Source organism: Triturus cristatus, chromosome 7 (genome assembly GCF_964204655.1).
Source record: "Triturus cristatus chromosome 7, aTriCri1.1, whole genome shotgun sequence".
NCBI lineage: Eukaryota > Metazoa > Chordata > Amphibia > Caudata > Salamandridae > Triturus > Triturus cristatus.
In genome coordinates this window covers 1,565,257,632-1,565,274,137 of record NC_140590.1, presented here as the reverse complement: position 1 = coordinate 1,565,274,137, position 16,506 = coordinate 1,565,257,632, and positions in this window count along the sequence as shown.

The following is a 16,506-nucleotide window of genomic DNA, read 5'->3' as shown; positions in this document are numbered from 1 at the left end:
AATATTCCAATTGTGGATATGTCAATGTTACCATGTTTAAAGTAGAGAGCACATGCACTTTAGCACTGGTAAGCAGGGCTGAAGTGCCCAGAGTCCTAAAGCCAGCAAAAACGAAGTCAGCAAAACAGGAAGTCAGTAGGCAAAAAAGTTAGGGGAAACCACACAAAGGACAGCAGGTCTTACAATGCAAAATAACAAAATAATTCCCATGTAGAACAGACTGCACTCACAAACATTGTATGCAACCATCCACTAGCCTCCAATGCTTAAGTGTCCTATCTCATAATCCATCTCTGTCTCAAATCCAGGCATTGTTTCAGGAAAAATAAGATAGGATCGCAACTCAGTTCCTCACAACATGAAAACACTACTGATATAAGCAACATGATGGACATACACTCTTCCTTCCATAGCACTTCTACAAACCATCATACTACTTAGCATCACATTAGCGGTATAATGTGATATATAAATGCAACTACAATACAATAAAATACAATAAATCACTATGTCCAAATTGCTCCTTCAAAAGCCAGAAAATGCAAGCATACTTCCAATAAAAATTCAGCAGCAGCCCCACACACCACATAAAGGGTGCAAAGTAACTATTCAGCACTCCACAGTGTAATTACTATATTGTTTGGCATTCAAGGAGGCAATAATGTAAACAAGCCTTGGCAAAGTCAAGAGGTATGCCTTTCAAGTCGAATGGTGCTTCCTATTTGATTTAATGTGTGAATAGATGAATGGAGAATGACGCTATGTATATATCACTGGAAGAGTCTGTGTGCTGATGGATTTTGGAGGGATTGATCCAGAGGTGGAAGTGGGCAGGGGAACAAGGGAACAAAGTTTCCAAGCTGTATAAATTTGATAAAAACAGTTCCTATATATATTATTTAAAAAACAACCATTCCTGAATGGAGAGAAGCAAGACAAACCTTCTCTCTGGGGTGTCTCCTACCTGAAAGAAACGTAAATGTATGCAATTGGTTAATCAGCTAATGTGATGGTTGCCTGGGAGCAGTATATATTTTAATTAATAGAATCTGAAATGTGTCCTTTTAAGGGATGCTAATAAAAAAGGCCTGCACTTGGTACAATCAAAATATTAATTAAAACATAACTTTTGTAAGCACTGTAAACATTTAAACAAAATCTTTTTGCACATTTTACAGCATGTGTGCAACCATCTCATACTGTGTGTAATAGGTGTCTTAAACTAATGATTTACTGAGGCATCAACCAGGATTCAAATGTATACTGCCCGAGTACACCCAACTTATCTGCAGCAATCACAATAACCAAATAAACCACATACTCTTCTTTACCGCTGGATGGATCAGTATATGGGTGAGTGTATGGATAGAAAAGGGAGGGCATAGATAAATGCTGAATACATGAATGGATCAAGGGGGAAATTGTAGTGAGGGTGGCAGAAATGTGTTGCTGATTTCTTCAGAGATCTGAACGAAAGACACTCATTAGGTTTATTCCATGTTTTTCAACACGCTTGTAGTGATAGCAAGATGCAGAACCTGTTTCTCTACATCATTTTAACCACCTATTTTATGGCCGGACCTTTTAGCTTATGTGACTCAATATAGACAATGATGGGGTATGTTCCCTCTACAGTCATTGGTGCATGCATCATGAGTGGTCTTCCTTGTGGTCTGACTGGTCTGTCACTGCATCCCACTATAATATTGCCTGGTATATTACTTAAAAAATAATGTCCTTCTCCGAGAAGTGGTATATTACTTAAAAAATAATGTCCTTCTCCGAGAAGTTTTAGGACCTCCGTACCGCACTGTGACTCCCAGTAGGGCTTCAGTGTATTCTCAGTTAACTAAACCAATAAAATCCTCAACATCTGCTTCTCATTAGATATTCATGTGTTCTATCAACACCTATTGATTTTATGGTGGTATTGCAATTTTAGAAATTGAAATTTCGATTCCAGGCTAAATTGCTCATTTACTTTCTTTACATCGAGCATATACTCTTCCATTGTTTACCTTAACTTCTGTGCCTGTCCATTTTTACGGTTCCCACAGTTACTACATGTTAGAATGCCCTTCCAAAAGTATTGACTCTCTGCCCTCCGGTATTCATAGGTATAGAAGTGGATCTGGGTCGTGCTTTTTCAACCAGAAGAACAAGCAAGTTTAGTCCACTTCCATCCAGAGAACGAACTACAGCCTGTATCATACTTTTAGAAACAACATACATCCTAAGCTAAAGACTTCAAATAACAGGCACAAGTGTGGGGAGACTCAATCCTAGTGGTGCCACCAATGGAAGTGCCAAAAATTGGTTACAAACGACAACCATACAAATTCATGCATCCCTATTCATTTAGGGAACCAATGCAGAGATCTCAGCAAACATATATTTCCACCCACACCATACGGTATTCTCCATTTATGGTCAGATTTAATAACCCTATGATATGGAAGTCCATCTGGACAACACACACACTGCTCTTCACATCAAACAGTGCAAAGTACTATACCAACATCATCAATGAAACCAACAGCAGAGGAAGAGCGCTTTTAAAGTCAAACAATGATCAACCCAACCCCCTGCCAGATCCATCTATTCCTCACTCCACACAAAAGTAAAATCTCATCAAACTCCTCTTCAGTGAAAAACACACAATATCTAACAGCAGATTGGCAATATCAAGCCCTCTCATCTCTCACACCTACCCTTTCCATACTAATCAGCAATGGTCCTTCTTCAAAGCCATATCTCTTGCACATCTCACCAACATACTCAACTCTCTGAAAAGCCATTCTATATAAAGATGATGTCTTACCCTCATCCGCTATAAACACTCTCTGTGGGGATTCTCTTTCACCTCTACTCATCATTATCAATGCCTCTCTCTCACTCAAGGCATCATCCCAACAGCTCTCAAGACTGGCCAGATTCTCTCACTCCTAAAGAAATATACACTAGACCTTGATGACTTATCCAAGTACCGGCCAATCACCAACATACCATTCACTGGCAAGATAATTGAAAAATCAGTCTATGTTCAACTCCTAGATCACATTAAAGCTAACCATCTCCTGCTTGGCTACCAGTCTGAATCAGATTACACTGCAGCACATAAACCACTACCTTACACATAGCAGACAATGTCCTCATGATGACAAATGAAGATATAATCTGCCTTGAGATATTGCTCGACCTCACAGTTGCCTTCAGCACAGTCGACCATTCCACCCTCATATGCGCCCTGAAGCCTCAGCTGGAATTCACTGGCAGTGTACTTTACTGGTTCTCCTCCTACATTGCCAACTGACACTAGTTCGTTCACGTAGGAACCTCCAGGTCCCAACACATCCATATCACCTATGGAGCTGCCCAGAGTTCCACACTGTCCCTTATTATCTTCAAGCTCTGTATGGAGCTGCTTGGTGCACCCATTCACAGATAAAAGCATCAACATTCACCAATATGCTGATGATACACAACTCTACCTGAAAGCGTTCTCTGCTTCAGACAGCCAACGCCTCAAGCGCCACCTGCTCATACTCAGACCTGGATGTCCAGTGCTTACCAGAGGCTCATCCAACTAACAGAGAATTCCTGTTATTTGCCAAAATCAATAAACAGTATAAACATGACTCAAAGACATGAACCTTAACAGGTTCAAACCTCAACCTTCACTTAATTCCAAGTCATTTGGATTCACCCTGGACCCAATTCTCACCCTCAAGTAACTCAGTGCCAAAAGAAAAACCAAAGGCTGCCTTGTACAATCTTTCCATTTAAAGAAAGTTACCCCGTTTCCTCCAGAAAGCGACTTCAGAAGGTATGGTGAATCACTTCCTATCCCAGGGACTTTGTCTAAAAGACAAACCTAATCCACTTGGACAATTAAGATTAGTGAACTACTGAGTAGGAAGAAACAAAATGTGTGTGAAAAGCACCAGAATTCGACCCTTGTGTTGTCTATCCCAACATCTGGCTGTATGTGTTTTTAATAAAACAAGGCGGTGCTCAGAAGGAGAACCTTAGAATTTAAAGTAATCCAGTATATTGCTTATAAATCAAAATTGAAAGTTGCATTTCTGTTTTTCACCAATATCTCAGCAGTGGATATTTTTCACAACTTGGAAGTTGGACGAAGTTTTAAGATTTTAAGTCACACTTTGAGAAAACCATTTCCTCTCAGTATGATGGAAGCCGGCCAGAATTAAAGTCTAATTTGAGATCTGTAGGATTCATTTGCTACAAGAATTGGAATTTTGCACTTCTAATTAAGATCCATTCAACTTCTGCCAGAGGTTAAGTTGAAATGGGGGTTCTAGTCGTAATATATCTATAAATTACATTTATAAGCTGTCTCTGTTGGGCATTGAGCATTTGTTTGCATTATGTAAGCCTATGTGATACCGTCTTCTTTCTTCCCTTTATTTTTCTTTGTTGAGAGCCTTTTGCAGTTTGTTGGTGACAGGAAATATACAGATGTAGGAGTACAACGAAGTTGACTTCATGGTGGCTCCTATACTTATTCGTTCATTCTCGACACCTGTATCTAAATTCCATTAATCGCGTTTGACATTCTGTCTCATGAAAGCACATGGGCATAACTGATAATGCAGTAGATGTAGGAGCATCATGGCACAGGGGTACTTGTGCCCTCTATATCCCAATCATGGCTGAACTTTAGAAGCCAACTGGGCTTGAAGGGGTTAATTTTCTTTGCTTGCATCAGGGCCTTTGCTACTTAGCCACACCACTGTGAAGGCAACGTAAGAGGTGAATGCCATATGCACAAAGGAGGGGTTAAGCCCACACATGCAGAAAAGTGCATGCATGAGGAACATTAACTCAACACCCTTAGGTATAAAAGTCACTTGAAAGAGTTCCAACACTGGTTGAGTTTATTCGTCGTAAATATGCAATGGAACGCCGAGTGCAAAATAAAATTAAACAGAACTTAATGTCTCCGTTTGCTACTTTGCATATTTACTATTGAGGTTGCACAATGCGGCTATTGCTCAATCTTGGGAATGCATAATTAAAAAAGTCAATTTAAAAAAGTGGTGACTGTAAGGATCGCTCGAACCAAACTTTGATCACTTCTTTCTTGCCAGTTTCCCCTCTCATGAACACAATGTGATTTGTTTCAGCAGCTACACAAATATTTACCTTACTGTCGAAATGTTTGCTGTACATCGTGCACTTTTCAGCCATTCAGTGAACTGTTTTTTCTGTAATTCCAGAAAAAACTGTTTACACAACATGATTGTTTATGGCTTGCTACATAGCCAGTTTTGGTTGTTATTTCATTAATTGCAATTTTTGAATGTATAATATTTTGAATTTATGATCCAGTTTCAGCTCTTACGTGCCCTCTTTGGCCAGGTCACTTGTACAAATTCTAAATGTGCTTACATCTAATATTCAGGGATAGTGGCGTGTGCTTTCAATATTATAACACAGCAGCAGCACACTAATATTACTGCAAATATCTTCAGGACACCCTCCCATTTCTCATATGTGAGATCCTGCTTTGATCTAAAGAAACTATTTATGGATACCGCTCGAAACATAAACACAAAGGGCCGATTCACAAAGGTAAACTGAGAAAAAAGTCTAACTTTACGACTGTTGGTATTCACAGAAGGCATTTACTACTTGTAATAGCCCTTTGTGAATAACAAAAGTTGAACTTTATGACTTTCGGTATTCACAAAGGCCATTTAAGAGTAGTAAAGTTAGACTTTGTCTTGGGTAAACTTAACATTTGGGTGCCGATTACGATCCTGTAAAAAAATTCCCCGTACGACTCGTATCCGGTCTGCTCACCGTACGAATCGTACAAGTGCCGTACAAACTGCCAAGTACGATTCGCATGTGAAAAAGTCCATACGAGTCGCATTGGGAATAATTCCCCACATGTCCTCGGGTCGGAAAATGTGTCCGACACGTCCCCGGACGATTTACCGTACAAACGTGAAAAGTGAAGGTTGACCGCGCAAGTACGATCCATCCCGTGCGTCCGATGCCACAACCGTATGGAAAAAACACCATCCGCACCGAACTCCCATTGCAACCATGGAGACATGTGCCCACATACGCGCCGTACCCCCCCCAGGCCCCGTGAGTATGCGCCGTACCCCCGTGTATGTACACCCCTGTACGTGTCGAACCCCCCGTGTATGTACACCCCTGTACGTTTGAGTCATACCCCCCGTGTATGTACACCCCTGAACGCGCCATACCCCCTGTGTATGTACACCCCTGTATGCACCGTACCCCCGTGTATGTACACCCCTGTACGTGTCGAACCCCCCCGTGTATGTACACCTCTGTACGTTCGAGTCGTACCCCCACCCGTGTATGTACGGTGCGTACCCCCAGCGCTACGCGCTGGGGGTACGCACCGTACATTCACGGCTGGGGGTACGACTCGAACGTACAGGGGTGTACATACACGGGGGGGTTCGACACGTACAGGGGTGTACATACACGGGGGGTTCGACACGTACAGGGGTGTACATACACGGGGGTACGGCGTGTACTCGCGGGGGCTGGGGGGGGTACGGCACGTACTCACGGGGGCTGGGGGGGTACGGCACGTACCGGGCCCCCTATTCTGGTCGTTTTGCGGCGTACTTCGCTTTTCCGGCACTGTTTGGGTGCCGTGAAAATATTGCCGTCCGGACTGCTGTCGGTTCGAATCGTACTTCCTGGGTCATGAAACGCTGCCTGACAGCGTCCCGACGTCACGTCGGAGCATTCCCGGATCACATTCGTATGTATATTTTCGTCAGACGGTGTTTTTTACGATTCGTACGATAATGGTGTTTCCGTGCGAATCGTACTTCCATGTTTGTAAATTTTTACGACCGGGTACGAGTCGGACGGAGAAAACGCTCCGACCGACGGTTCGTACCCGGTTTTTCCAGGATCGTAATCGGCACCTCGGTCTTAAGTTTAACTGAGACCAAAAAGTTAAACTTAAGACAAAATCTTAAGTTTAACTGGGACAAAAGTCTAACTTTACTACACGTAAACGATTTTTGTGAATACCGAAAGTCGTAAAGTTAGACTTTCGTCTCAGTTCACGTTTGTGAATCATACCCAATCTGTTTATTAAGTTTTAAGGGCAAGAGTCTCTGCATAACAGAACTGGCTCTATCAGGGGGACTCCTGAAATGATGGGGACCTGCGCCAGAGACCACTTTGCCCATGACTTAAAACGTCTCTGCCTAAGCCATGGCTAATTACATTATGAATATATATCATTGTCCCTCCTCGGTAGATTGCAAAGAGCAAACATCATGGCTTGTTGTACAGTTACCAATTTCTATGGGTGCTGCCCTGGTGCTCTTGTGTAAACTGCATAACATACACTACAGCTGGTCATACAACAGTTGTGCCTCTGGCTATTCCTAGGGGGTCGCTAGTCTGCCACTACTGGATCCAGGAAATATACTATACATGAAGCAAGATTGCATCTCCTAAGGGTAGCACCCTACACCACGCATGTCAGAAATTGGGTTTCTAGCTGGCAGTGTTATACATCCTGTCCAAGCAGGAACCACATGCTAGTCACGGTTAGTCAGATACAAACACTAAATTAACCTATGCTCACCCTCTGGTAACTTGGCACAGAGTATTCAGGCTTAACTGAAGAGGCAATGTGTAAAGCACGTGTGCAACATTTCAAACAGTAAAACAGTGAAAACACCACACAAAAGGATACCAAATCTGGTTAGAGAAATAGAGCTTAATTTAATTACCAAAAAAAGAACAAAAATGCGTTTTTAAATAATAAACTGAAATGTTGTACGTAAAATCATAAAGCTCCAACAGGGGCTATCCGGTCATGCTACACTGGGTCAAATCCCAAAATTTAAGACGACTGCGATGGAGTGGGGGTCAGATACAGGGATCAGCCTTGGCCCTTTGCAAAGTACTTAAGTTGCTTCATTGATGGCGCAGAGATGCGGGAAGCAATAGGCAATGCATCCTTGTCAAACCACAGGGTGAAGGTCATGCGTCGGTGCCGAGCCACGCAAAGTCGAAAATGCATCAGAACTGGAGGCAATGCACTGCACAGTTGGTGATGCAATGTCCTCGATCCTCACAGCAGCAGCAATGCGTCATCGCAGATGGAGATGCACCAGTACCGAGCAGCACCACAGTGTTGATGCTTGGATGTTTAATGGAGCAGAATGCACTTTATACCCACTTGCAAGGGTCCAGGTCTGGACTGGTACCACTTGGCAGGGCAAGATTCTCAGATGGCAGAGTCCAGACACTGTAACAGGTGAGTTGGAAGTATTTGATGTCCCTGGGACTTCATAACAGGAGGCAAGCCAGTGAGCCCTTGGAGTCACATTGGTTCTTGGTTGAAGAGATAAAGATACAGTCCTTCTCACTGCAAGGCAAGGAGGGCAGCAGGTCAGCAAGGCAGAGCAGGACTCCAGCATAGTACCAGTCCAGCAGAGTGGCAGTTCTTTCAGCAGCACATCCTGGTAGAGTATCAGGTCCAGAAATGTACTGAAATGATGGTTTTTGAGGTCCAGTACTTACACCCAGTTATGCCTTTGAAGTAGGGGAGACTTCACAGAGGGACCTTTGAAGTGCACAGAGCCCCTGCCCTCCCTGCTCTGGCTCCAGGCTCAATACAGGGGTTTGCAGCCCTTTGTGGGTGGTGGACAGGTCACAGCCTATTCAGGTGTAAGTGTCAGCTTCTCCCTCCCATCCTTCCCAGGATTGCCTAACAGGATGTGGATGCTCATTCGGTCAAATATAAGCTCCCTTTGTGTGAGGCTTTCTAGAGGGAATGTACAAAGCCCAGCTGTCACCCACCCCAGACCTGTATTCAGAGACATGCAGAAGCCACCAAAGGGCTAAAGTAAGAAAATGCCAACTTTCTAAAAATGCCATTTATAGAATTACAATTTAAAATCCAACTTTACCATAAGTTGTGATTTTAAATTGTGATTCCAGAGACACCAAATGTGGGGGTTCAATCTCTTCCCAATTTGAAATTACACTCAGAAAATATGATTAGGTAATCCCAATTTTATTTTATGGGAGAGCTAGGCCTTGTAGTAGTGAAATGAGTTTAAGAGTTTTTCACTACCAGGACATGTAAAAGTTAAACGTGCATGTCCTACTTTAAATACACTGCAACCTGCCCTTGGGCTGTACAGGGCCTACCATAAGGGTGACATATGTTTTAAAAAGGAAGGTTTGGGCCTGGCAAGAGAGTGAACTTACCAGGTCAACATGGTAGTTTAACATTGCAACCACAGATTCTGGAATTGCAGTCCTGAGACATGTTTAAAGGGCTACTTAAGTGGGTGGCACATTCAGTGCTGCAGGCCCACCAGTAGCATTTCATTTACAGGCCCTGGGCGCATGTAGTGCACTATACTAGGAGCTTATAAGTAAATTAAATATGCCAATTTTGGGTAAGCCAATCTTACCATGTTTAAAGTTGAGAGCTCATGCACTTTAGCACTGGTAAGCAGGGATAAAGTGCCCCGGATCCTAAGGCCAGCACAATTGAAATCATCAAAAGAGGAAATTAGAAGGCAAAAAAGTCAGGGAAAACCACGTCAAGGATGACTGGTTTAACAATGCACAATACCAAATTAATTCCCATGTAGAACAGACTGCCTCACACACATTTTATGCAATCATCAACTAGCCTCTAATGCTTGAATGTCCCTCTCTTATTCCATCTCTGTTCAAATTCAGGCATTGTTACAGGAACAATAAGATAAGGTCGCAACTCAGGCCCTCACATACAACATCAAAACACTACTGATTTAAGCAACATATTGGACATACACTCTTCCTTCCATAGCACTTTCACAGATCAGCATACTCCCTGGTAACTCATTAGAGGTATGATGTGATATATACATTAAGCCCGAGTGGATAACTCCGCTCTGCCAGAGAAGTTGGCAGAGATTTAAAACTCCGCACTCCGTTTGGAGGGCAAAGTTTTCCCAAACTCTGCAATCGTAACAAGGCGGAGTAGGACTTACCTTCTCCTCCAGTCCCACGGTGTCCTGCCAGGGTCAGGTATGAGTTCATGCAGTACGCCATGCGCACTGCAGTTCTTCCTGTTGTTAAATAATTGAAACCGGTGCTGCCAAGCAGCAAAGGCGAGTGTAGCCACAGCAGCAGAGAGGACACCATGTGATTGGAGGAGAAGGTAAGTCTCCCTGCCAGCCCAGCAGGCATTACTACGCGGGAAAGGTTTAGCGGAAGGGGAGTGCGGGATGTTTAACGGGAGGGGGAGGAGGAGTGGTATGGGGGTGTGGGTGTAGCCGGAGGGGTGGAGGGGTATACGGGGCAATGAGTGACTCCGCCAGTCACGGAAGTCCGCAAGTTTTCTAGTAACTCCATGAAATTCCACAAGGGGTTAATATAAATGCAAGTACAATACAATAAAATACAATAATTTGCTATGTCCAAACCGCTCCTTCAAAAGCCAGAAAATGCAAGAATACTTCCAATAACAATTCAGAAGCAGCCTCACACACCACATAAACGGTGCAAAGTAATTATTCCGCACTCCACCGTATGATTACTCTATTCTTTGGCATTCAAAGAGGCATACAATATAAACAATATAAGATTAATTGAGAATGATGGGTAAAAGGTTCTATTACTGGAAGAGTTTGTGTGCTGATGGATTTTGGAGGGATGGATACAGAGATAGAAGTGGGCAGGGGAACGACGTTTCCAAGCTTTATAAATTTGATCAAAACAGTTCCTATATATTTTATTTAAAAAAACAACCATCCCTGAATGGTTGCATTGCCACAGGTTGTAAAGGGAGAAGAAGAGAGAGAAGCGAAGCAACCCTTCTCTTTAGGGTGTCTCCTACCTGAAAGAAACATACATTTATGCAATTGGTTAATCAGCTAATGTGAAGGTTGCCTGGGAGCAGTATAGGTTTTAATTAATAGAGTCTGAAATTTGTCCTTTTAAGGGATACTTATAAAAAAGGTCTGCACTTGGTACAATCAACATATTAATTAAAACATAACTTTTGAAAGCACTGTAAACATTTAAACAAAATCTTTCTGCACATTTTACGAGAGCATGTGCGCAACAATCTCATACTGTGTGTAATAGGTGTCTTAAACTAATGATTTACTGAGGCATCAACCAGAATTCAAATTATTGACTGCCCGAGTACACCTAGCTTATCAGCAGTAATCACAATATCCAAATAAACCACCCCACACTCACTTACTACTCCCCAGTACATCATGCGCACTGCAGTTCTTCCTGTTAATTAATTGAACTGGATCAGCAGAGCAGCAGAAGGCGAGTGGAGCCACAGCAGCAGGAGCAGGCAGGACACCACAGGACTGGAGCAGAAGGAAAGTCTCCTGGCCAGCCCAGCCCAGCAGGCCTAGCTATGCGGGAAAGGTTTAGCGGGGGGTTATGTTTAGCAGGAGTGGGAGGGGCAGCAGTGGGTTTAGCGGGGGACGGGGTTTAACAGGAGGGGTACAGGAGGACGGGGGTCAATGAGTGACTCCGCCAGCCACAGAACTCTGCGGAATTTCACTGAGTTTTCCAGTAACTCTGTGAAATTCCGAAGAGTGCTACAATGCAAGTGCCGCTAAGAGTTCATATAAATGCAACTACAATACAATAAAATACTAAAATTCGCTATGTCCAAACCGCTAAAGCCGAAAAATGCAAGAATACTTCCAAGAACTATTCAGCAGGGGGACGCATGAATAATGCCCTTTCGTGTTTGTTGTTTCTCTTTCCCCTTTAGTACTTCGAGAGAGTGTTACATAGGGGATCCCTCGGTGCAGGAACAAGTTGTTCCTGGCCAACCTTATTTCAGGTAATGAGGTTATTTTAAGAATTGGGATCAGAAAGGTCCTAATGAATGCCGGTGTGACCCTATATCCCGTGCACAATTACGAAGGCAGAAACATGTCAACATATTGGCAGTAAGGAGGGGTGTAGGAGTTCAATACTTTCTTCCTGTCACCACCATCCTTCACATTTTTAATCCTGGCCGGAGGGTCCAGGAATAAACTTACGCACAGAGACACCTCCGAGCTAGTTTTAATCTTCACTGCACTTTTTCTTTTGGTGATCCAATATATTTTAACTGCCTATTTCTGTATATTTCATATATGTCTTGTCTTCCCTACCCTATTGCTCTACCCCAGTCGTTGGTCTGCGCAGGGGTGTACTGAAGGAGCCCTATGATGAAGCAAGTCACAATTTTGTGAGTGAGTTAAGTATTTTCACACCAAGCACAAGCTACCACAACTTTTTCACCACTCTACAATCCTCTATGTGTGTTTAGCGCTGTAAGGTCTTGTGTCCTGTCTCAGAGAAGAAGGATTGGGAGTGGACTGTGTTTCCGAGGTGCCCAAAATCCAGCCTCAAGGCCTGGTTGGTTCCAGGAGGGGGGCCTAGTCTATACCGAGATGTCATCCCCTGAGGGGAATCCCTAAGTGCCAGGTGAGCTGGGGGGACTGCTGTAGCTAGCATTCCAGAGTTCTTTTGTCTGGCAGCACCACTTCAGTTGGGAGGGTGCCTGAGTGCAGAACAACAGGCGCAGGGGGAGACAGTCCCCAGGGGAACGGCCAGTGGGTCAGGGGTTGCCAGATCTGAAGTCAGAGCACCCCAGGACTGACCCTGGTGAGGTGGATAGGAGACCGGAGACCGGAGCCAGGCAGAATCTCGCACAACTCAAGAGGAGTGTGTTTTCCCTGGGGGTGGTGGGTGTACTCCCCCAGAGGCCCTGGGTTTCCAGGCACAGGTCCAGCCTAAGGTTGCTGACCCTCGGTTGGAGAGCCAGGTTCAAGGTGTCTCATCTGATCTGGAGGGAGGGGTGACTGCTAATCATGCCACTACCAGATTGTCTTTTGGGGGTGCTGCTCCAGGCAGGAGGATTCAGAGCCTCAGGAGGGGTGCGGGGAGAGCATCACCCCGACCCCTGTGTGGCCTAAGGTACAGACATTGGGCTGGTGTACCAGCTGCAGAATAACACCCCTGAACTGGTGGGAGAATTGTGCAGAACACCTGCCATTGGTCCCCTGGCAATTCAGGATTCTGGGGGAACCGCTCCATGTGGAAGGGTGCAGAGCCCCAGGGAGGAGGACAGGGTATAGAAGGGCCCACCACAGTCCCTTGTTCAGCCTCAGGGTACAGACTCTAGCCTGATCTACCAGTTGCAGGATAGCACCCCTGAACTGGTGGGCAAATTGTGCAAGACACCTGCCACAGGTGCCCTGACAACTCTGGAGTCTGGAGGTACCGCTTCTGGTGGGAGGGTGCAGAGCCCCGGGGGGGGGAAAGGGTGTGGAAGAGCCCGCCCAGTCCATTGTTGAGCCTCAGGGTACAGACCCTAGGCTGGTGGACCAGTGTCAGGAGGCCATACCTGACATGGACGGGGTGAGAGTGGACAATGGGTGCCAGTTATCCTGGGCTACTGCCCCCACTCTCTTGCTGCCACAGAGCTTAGAGAGCCCTAAGAGGCATGAGGCCTGGCTCTTGTCACTGATAGCTGTCAGTGGCCCCAGTGGGTTGCTGTCCTTGTGGACAGAGCTGGCCGGGGCAAGAGTCACACCGTGGGAGTGGACTGATCCACATCACTGTGTTGGCCATGGTGGTACCGTCACCTGCTGGCACACACCAATGGGGTCCGAAGGTGAGGAGAAGGGTACCCCGAGGGTTAGCCTAGTGGGCCCAGAGACTATGGGCAGAGGGATCCCAGACTTTTTTGCTTTTGGGCCTCCTGTCTTTGACCCCTGGTAATAGGACTCTGGGCACTTCACCACTGCTATTCAGTGCTAAAGTGCATATGCTCTCCATGTAAATTGTGTTTATGGATTGGTATTTCCATGAATGGCCTATTTGATATACTGGTAAGTCTCTAGTAAAGTGCACTGAGAGTGCCAGGGTCTGTACATCAAATGCTACCAGTGGGCCTTCTTACAACAAGAGGTTGTTTGGGCGTGCGTTGAGGGTTATTGCATTCAACAAACCACTTTGACAACTAAAGTGGCTAGGTGTCTTTATTTCACCTTTCTAATTTTCATTTGATTATTTGATACATTGACCATTTAAATCATGTCATAAAGAAAGACAATACACTTTTAGTGACATTCAACACTACATCAAAAAATAATTACATCACCTATGTCATTCAACACTTAAATGACCAAAAAGGAACAAAGCATTACGAAAAATAACAAACGAAAAGACAGACCAGTCCTAAACTTGACAATAGAGTAATGGCGGCACAAATTATTTGCGTATTCACAATCTAACAGCCTGCCATACACAGTTAGCTGATACTGTTTTAATCATTAGAATGATGGTGGTTACAGCTAGCTGGGGTAGGTCGACGTGTTTCAGAACGATACTTTTCTTTTTGGGTTCTCCTCAGGACCAGGACAGGTCGAACACATTCAAGGGTGTTGATCCCAGGTGCTGTGTTTAACAATAAATAACGCACAAAGTCGCTTGATGTAGAGAAATTCTTTTGAATGTCTAAAGAATTGCCAAATGATGATTCCAGTAATGAGTTTTAATCAAACGTCATGTAGAGTCGAGCCTTAAGGGCCGCTTTACTTAAGATGATTTAAGCGTGGGCGGTGCCGTCATCTATTTTTCAAATTCCTTTAGCTCTGCCATATTTCCCGATTTAAACCCACATACTAGGGCACTGTACACGTTGTGTCAGTGGCCCTGTATTCTTGCTAATTGATCCTGTGTTACTGTGTTGGAAACGCGTTCGTGTATTATTTCTAATCGTTAATCGTCGCTCCCTGACAGCGTCTCTCTCATCAGCGGCAATTCAACAAGGCGGAAGTCACCACTGTGATTCAGTGCTAAAGTGCTTATGCTCTCCATGTAAATTGTGTAAATTGTGTTTATGGATTGGTATTTCTATGATTGGCCTATTTGATTTACTGGTAAGTCCCTAGTAAAGTGCACTGAAAGTGCCAGCGTCTGTACATCAAATGCTACTAATGGGCCTGCAGCACTGATTGTGCCACCCACAGAAGTAGCCCTTTAAAGGAATCTCAGACGTTCCACTGCAATGTCTGTGCACAGTTTGTACTGTCATGTCGACTTGTCGAGGTGCTGAAGGATATGAGGATTCCCTTAGAAATGTTGTCATTGGTGGAACGTCTCCACGTAGATAATTATGCCAGGGTGATAGGGTAAATAGAGTCAAGTCACAGACATCATTAAAATTATTAGGGGGGTCTGTCAGTGCTGCGTTCTGGCCCCAACGTTATTTTCTCTATATATCAACCTGGTGGTTGATTTCTTTGCCATGATACCAGTGGATGTGCCTTGGCTGGGCAATGAGAAAATTGCAACACTCCCTTTCGCAAATAACACCCTTCTTGTCTCCAAAACACCTATGGGGTTTCAAACGCTATTTAATCAATTCAAGAATATCTGTGATAAGAGGGGTCTTGAAATAAACACCTAAAAAACGAAACTCATGATGTTGAACCTCCATAGATCACTTAAAATATTACTAACTCTAAATAACATCCCCCTAGGGAGGGTGAGTTGTTTTGAATATTTGGGTATTACATTTTCAGAAGGCATGTCCTGGAAACAACATCTTCAGAAGGCCAGCCTTAAGTTTACTCAGGTAACTGGGGCCCTCAGAAAGGAACACTGTTGCTCTTACACAAAACCAGTTGCTCCAGCTCTGGAGATTTATAAAAACAAGGCTGTTTGCTGTGCTCTCTATGGGGCCGAGTTGTGGGGTTTCGAAAATGTGAACTGCCTTACAGTAATGGAAAATAAGCTCCTTAGAAATGTAGTGACCCTTCCCTCAAGTACACCACTTTACCCTCTCAAATTGAATGTGGGCGTAAAATCTGTTAAAGAATTTGTAAAACACTGTCCACTCCTATTCTGGCAGAGATTAGTCTCGACCCCTGAACTGCCCCCATATCCTTTAGCCTATTAAAACGTTTGTTCTATAGAAACATCTAAGAAAATAGGCCGGATCAGGAACATCAGAATCCTACTCAACAAATTTGGGGTAAAGGGGAGTTGTATCAATTGCCCAGAATTGCCTACAAAAAAACAAATTAAACTAATGTATTGGGACTAGGTAGCAAAGAATGATGCATGGGATAGCAGTCGGGGCAGACTAACTGAGGAATTTGCTGACTTTAAATTTCATGTACCTTGAAAGGTTACCTTTACCTTATTTTTGGAGACGGGCAGTTAAAAACTCAACATCCAATTCAGGCATGGCTCTCTACCCCTGAATTGACTTACAAACGTATGGTCATGCAATGCTGTACAGTTTAAAGGCTGTCCCTGCTGCCCTGCCCCAATTGAGTCAATCGGTAAGGAAGTATTATTTCAATAAATCAACATGTATTATTTTAGTGGTATAGCCCATAGGAGGATTGTATTTTTATCCACAATGTAAGATGAATTGTTTATCTAGTAGCTTTTAAAGGCGACCAGTGTATAGTTTCTTTTACA